The 6,000-nt window shown below is 45.0% G+C and overlaps 1 pseudogene; it reads right to left on the bottom strand.

Moving 5' to 3' along the window:
* Positions 1-906: 906 nt before the first annotated feature.
* The window catches only part of LOC139235465 (Ig heavy chain C region-like), an 88,042-nt pseudogene continuing 82,948 nt past the window's right edge, over positions 907-6,000 (bottom strand).

The raw sequence follows: 6,000 nt of genomic DNA, 5'->3' as shown, positions 1-6,000 counted from the left end.
TGGTCCTTGTGCATGAAACTCTTTTTGGGAGTAAACAAAAAACATTAAACCGTACCCCCCCCCCGATCTGGGGGAAACACCAAACATTTACAGGCCCTTTTATTTTTGGTGGTATTTTTTGGGGGTTTTTTTTGGGCAAAAAACATATTTTTTCTCCAAGTGCCCCCTATAAAAGGGGAGGGGGACACTAAAAGCACCGGCAATTAATGTTAGTTTGCAGGTGCAACAGGTAATCAGCAAGGCGAATGGAATGTTGGCCTTCATTGCCAGAGAGATGGAGTACAAAAGCAGGGAGGTCCTTCTGCAACTGTATAGGGTATTGGTGAGGCCGCACCTGGAGTACTGCGTGCAGTTTTGGTAACCTTACTTAAGGAAGGATATACTAGCTTTGGAGGGGGTACAGAGACGATTTACGAGGCTGATTCAGGAGATGAGAGGGTTACCTTATGATGATAGATTGAGTAGAGTGGGTCTTTACTCGTTGGAGTTCAGAAGGATGAGGGGTGATCGATAGAAACATTTGAAACAATGAAAGGCATAGACAAGATAGAGCAGAGAGGTTGTTTCCACTGCTCGGGGAGACTAGAACTAGAGGGCACAGCCTCAGGGGAGCCAATTTAAAACCGAGTTGAGAAGGTATTTCTTCTCCCACAGAGTTGTGAATCTGTGGAATTATCTGCAAAGGGAAGGAATTGAGGATAGCTCATTGAATGTATTCAATTCACAGAAAGATAGATTTTTAAACAATAAGTGAATTAAGGGTTATGGGGAGCGGGCGGGTAAGTGGAGCTGAGTCCACGGCCAGATCAGCCATGATCTTGTTGAATGGCGGAGCAGGCTCGAGAGGCTAGATGGCCTACTCCTGTTCCTAATTCTTATGTTCTTATGTTCTTATGAAGGTGTCCATCAGAACAAGGGAAATGCTTTACCACTGGATTTATTGACGGTTCTGTTGGTGATTATCAATGGGATCGCTTCATGTCCCACCACACAGGTGTGAGAGGCGCCTCTGGCCCACTCCTCGGCTGCAATGGATAGCAGGCTGCACATGAAGAAGGAGCTGCCGCCGTTCTCCGCCATCACCTCGGTGTTCTTGTAGTGACCGTAATCCACCAGTTTGTTATTGACGGTCTTTTTGACGAAGATTTTTCGGGGGGAGAACCTCTCACTAAGCAGGTGAGGCTGACCAACCTCTGAGCAGAGACTTCTGCTGAGGGCAGGAGGACAGACACGGCTGGTTCCCGCGGATCTTTCGCTGTAGAACAGTTACAACAAAGGCCAATGAACTGGATAGTTCCAGAGACAATGGGGGAATTTCAACCCAATATAGCGGGCGGATTTTGGGCGTGGAGGTTGTTAAATTGGTAAAAATTTGAATCCCTACCTCAACTCGCCTATTTCCAGTTGTAATATTATATTTGAGTAATATATTTAAATGAGAATTGAATCCTCTATTTTAACCACCATTTGGTGTTTAACAGTCGCTGGTCCGGTTTGACACACTGTGTAAATCTCAGCAGTTACAGCAAGGTGGGGATTGCTGCTCCCAGGTGGTAATTGCCCTTAAACCTACCTCCTGGATCCAGGGTCCCTGCCTAACCCACCCCCCGCGATCCGCGACCTCCTCACTCGGCTTCCAATCCTCCCGTTTTCACTGGTGGCCTGTGAGACCAACGCCCACAACTCGCCTTCCTCATTTAAATTCAGCCAATTTCCGGTGGTTAGATGTGAGAGAAATGGACACTGCATTGAATTTTAACACTTTTCCTTTTCCCCTCTGTTGCCTCTCTGGTTTTTCATCCCTTATCCCAGGGAACGTATTCTTTCTCTCTGAAATCTTGAAGCATTGGACTGGAAAATGACAAAGAATTTAATGCACAGAACGAGGAGATTTGGCTAACTGGTCTATGCCGGTGTTTATGATCCACACAAGCCTCCTGCGAGCCCACTTCATCTAAACCTAATAATATACCCTTCTATTTCTTTCTCGCTCATGGACTTATCCAGTTTCCCCTAAAATACACAATGTCAGGTCCCAGAGTGCTGAGTTGGTGGAATTACAAACCTGAATGATCAGAGTAGCCATTAAACACTTTATATCATCAATTGGCCCTTGCACACGCATCGAAATTGTCGCAGTGTATCACTTATTGCAACAATCTCCCCGCTCACCCTTTTCCTTGTGGATGGAATCTCTGAGAGGAGTCGGCATATCCTGATGGCTCACCACGCAGTAGAACTTATCCCCACTCAGCCACTCTTGTGTCGAGATGTTTAAGTTGCTGATCACACTGTTGGGATCCTCTCCGTGTTGGACGGCAATCTCTGATTTCAAAGTCTCGTTTTTTCGGGTCCAGGTCACGGTGAGCCCATAAGGAGCGTCAGACACAACGCACGTTAAGGTCACCGTCGCCTCCAGTAAAACCTGTTCCAGTGACGGTGGGCGAAGAGTGATTTTTAATCGCTGCATGGGACATCCACTGCGAAACAGGAATGAAAGTCAGGAAAAGCCGCATCTTCAGAATCAGGACACCAATAATTAGCCTTAACTCTTTCAAGGGGAATAACTCACTTTTGAGATATCAACCTCTCGCTATTGCTTGAACACCGTCGTTATGGAAGGACAATGAATTGGCAACGATTCCGGGAGGTCTGTAATATTTCCTGTGTATTTGAGCCAGAGCCACCTGTAATGGGCTGTGAAGCAAATACCTGGCGTAAAATGGGAATACATTGGGACGCAATTGTGATAGGCACTGAATAGCGCTCTTCCTGAAATCCCTTGCTCCTTTACGCCTGTCTATAGATTCTTGCACCCAAGTGCATCTCCACTGGTTATAATAGCTGAAGCCCGAATATCCCCAAGTTCAAGAGGTCTACACCAGCATTATACTGGTTCAAAACCAGTGTCAAATTAATTTCAGGATTTATGGGACAACAGGAAACAAAGTTAAGTTTCTAGTCTTTTGCTGCTATTTTTGTTGCGATGAAAATGTGCAGGAACCAGTCACATCCCCCGTCAGAGGAGAAGTGCAAGGTCCGGAGAATGGAGTTGCAAGGAATCTTTTGTGGTGGGGCATCATTTGTAATGATGTGAGGTAGTTTGTTAATATCTGTAATTACTGAACATTTATCATGTCTGGTGAGAGAGATTCAGAAAGCACTATGACATCCGGGCATTAATAGCAACATAGGAACAGGAGAAGGACATTCAGCCCATCCATCCTGTCCCGCCATCCAGTTAGATCATGGCTGATCAACACTCAACACCATCTTCACGCCTTGGTTATGTAACCCATGATAACCTTGCCGAACAAAAATCTATCAATTTCAGTTTTCAACTTTTCAATTGAAAGCAAGTTTCAGCAGCTTTTGGGGAGGGAAATCCAGACTTGCACTATTCTTCCTGTTAGAAAATCCTTTCTGACATCACCTCTGCACGGCCTAACTCTAATGTTAAGGTTCTGCTGCTTGTTCTGGACTCTCCCATCAAACTAAATAAATGTTTCTATATCTAGTCGATACAATTCCATTTATCAACTTAAACACGTCAATTGGACCATCTCTTAACGTTCTATTCTCACCACCTGATCATTTTACATTATTAGCCCCGGTATAATTCGGGTAAACCTGCAGTTTAGCACCTCCACGTATATCCTTCCTCAGGTGCGGAGCCCAGAATTCGGCTCAGTACTCTGAATAGGGTAGATGCCCATTCTTGCAGTGGGTTCCTGGACAGTTAGCAGTGAAGGATTCCGGACTCCTATTGCCATTCCGTATATGATCAGCTAACTCAGGATATACCTGAGACTAATGACACTTCACTCACTGCCTGACACCAGAGCAAGGGAAAGCTTCTTTTGCGAGGTTAATAAATCCTGAGCAATGAGGAATCCTGAACCAAAAGATCGTGGGTTGAAGTCCCACTCCAGATATTTGATCACAATATGTAAGCTGAGTCTCTCAGTGCAGTACTGGTGGCGTGGTGCATTTTCGGAGGTGCCGTATTTCGGATCATGTGTTAAACCAAGAATCCGTCTAGCCTCTCAGGTGGAGGTAAAAGTTCCCCTGGAATTATTTCAATGAAAAGCAGAGGAGGTCTCCCTGGTGGCCTGGGAATATTAATCCCTCAAGAAATAACACTAAAGAAAAAAAATGGTCGTTATCACACTGCTGTTTGTGGGAGCTTGTTGAGCACTAAATGACTGCCGCACTTTGTACATTACAAATGTGACCACATTTCACAACTTAATTCATTGCCTGGCAAGCGCTTTGGTTCAGTCTGTGGTCGCTGAAGACGCTGTATAAAGGCAAAATTTTATCACAAGAATACACAAACTGCATGATTGGGAATTAGGAATATTCTTCTGCTTTCTACTAATTTCAATCAAAGTTCTGACTGAGATCAGCGCTCAGAATGGTCTGGAACCTCCCTGGATTGTGCCTCTTACCCTGAGATCTGCTGAAGTTACGGCTTTGTGTGCCCCTTTCATGAGTGACCTGGCAGGTGTAGACCGAGCCGGTGAACCATTCCCTGTCGGGGAGTGTCAGACGACTGGCCGTCAAAACGTTTCCGTTCATCTAATAGGCGGGAGAGGTGATGAAGCCCGAATCCAGGAGTTGTCCACTCTTCAGCCAATTCACGGTCAGTGACTTTGGCCTTAATTCGATGATTGAACACATGGCGCTTGCATATCTGCTGCAGATGATTTGTTCAGTGGAGCTTAGCAAGATAAGAACAATTGGAGGAACGATGATCCGTTCAGGACGTTCACGAGAAGGCATTTTATTGACATTGCTTGCAAAATAAATGATTAAGAAAGGCAAAGTGTCCTTATATTTTAACAAGTTCTTTGCTGTCAGATCCACACTAACCTGGCATTTGCAGAGAGCAAAATTGTGCGCAGTATACTCAGTGTAATATGCAGACCAGAACTGTGCATAATATTGTAAGTGCGATATGGGGACCAGAACCATGCACAGTATTCTAAGTGTGATATGGAGAGCAGAGCTGTGCATATTATTCTAAGTATGATATGGAGAACAGAACTTTACACAGTATTCTAAGTATGAGATGGAAACCAGAATTGTAAACAGGATCCTAAATGTGATAAGGAAACTAGAACTGTGCACAGTATTCTAAGTATTATATGGAGACCAGAACTATGCACAGTACTCTAAGTATTGTCTAACCAAGTTTCGATACAAATTGAACATAACTTCTCACCTTATCACAGTTTGCCCTGTATCCCACATCATTAACCTGACATTGTGATGTTCCACAGCGACCCACCACGTCGAACTTCGCAGCAGATTGTGCTGCTCCCCACCTCGGACTCGGTGATGGTTAACTGGCTGCTCAGGGTGTTCGTTCAATTCTTTTTGAGCAATGACGGGTAGGTCTTCAATCCAGTGGTGGTCGGCTCTTTATCTTCCTCCCAGAAAAGGCTGATGATGTCACGGGAGTCGCCCATCACCAAACAGCCCTACGTGATGGAGCCATCGGTGCTGGGTTGTTCACAGGAGGAGAGCAGGGCGCAGAGGATGGGGGAGACGGTGTTACTGGGAAGGAATGGCCCATTGAACAAGTTAGACTCTGTAATCCGTGCTTATAAAAGAAATAAACAAATCGAAATTTGACTGCAGAATAAACTAATTCCACCATTTCTCCATCAAAGGCGACACGGGCATTTGAGCTTTGTCAGTTCTATCGTAAGCACCTGTCAAGGCGCTGGTCAGGAACGCACTACTCTATCACCGAGCTCTATCACATTACACAACAAGAACCTTTACACAACTCGTCAATAAAGAAGCCTTCATTGGATCATGCAATAGCAGAACAGAGACGTGTTCCTGTTATTTCGGCCTGCATTTATTTCTCAATGAGCACCATTTCTTGTCCTTTATTTAATTGCAGTTTGGGGAAATTTGCTCTGTGCACATTGCCTGTGGTGTATCCCTACAAAACAACAGTGACTGCACTTCAAAGGAGCAGCGGAA

This window comes from Pristiophorus japonicus, chromosome 23, assembly GCF_044704955.1.
Source record: "Pristiophorus japonicus isolate sPriJap1 chromosome 23, sPriJap1.hap1, whole genome shotgun sequence".
NCBI classification, from domain to species: Eukaryota; Metazoa; Chordata; class Chondrichthyes; family Pristiophoridae; genus Pristiophorus; species Pristiophorus japonicus.
The sequence above is the reverse complement of the archived record's forward strand: the minus strand, read 5'-3'. Positions and strand labels throughout refer to the sequence as shown.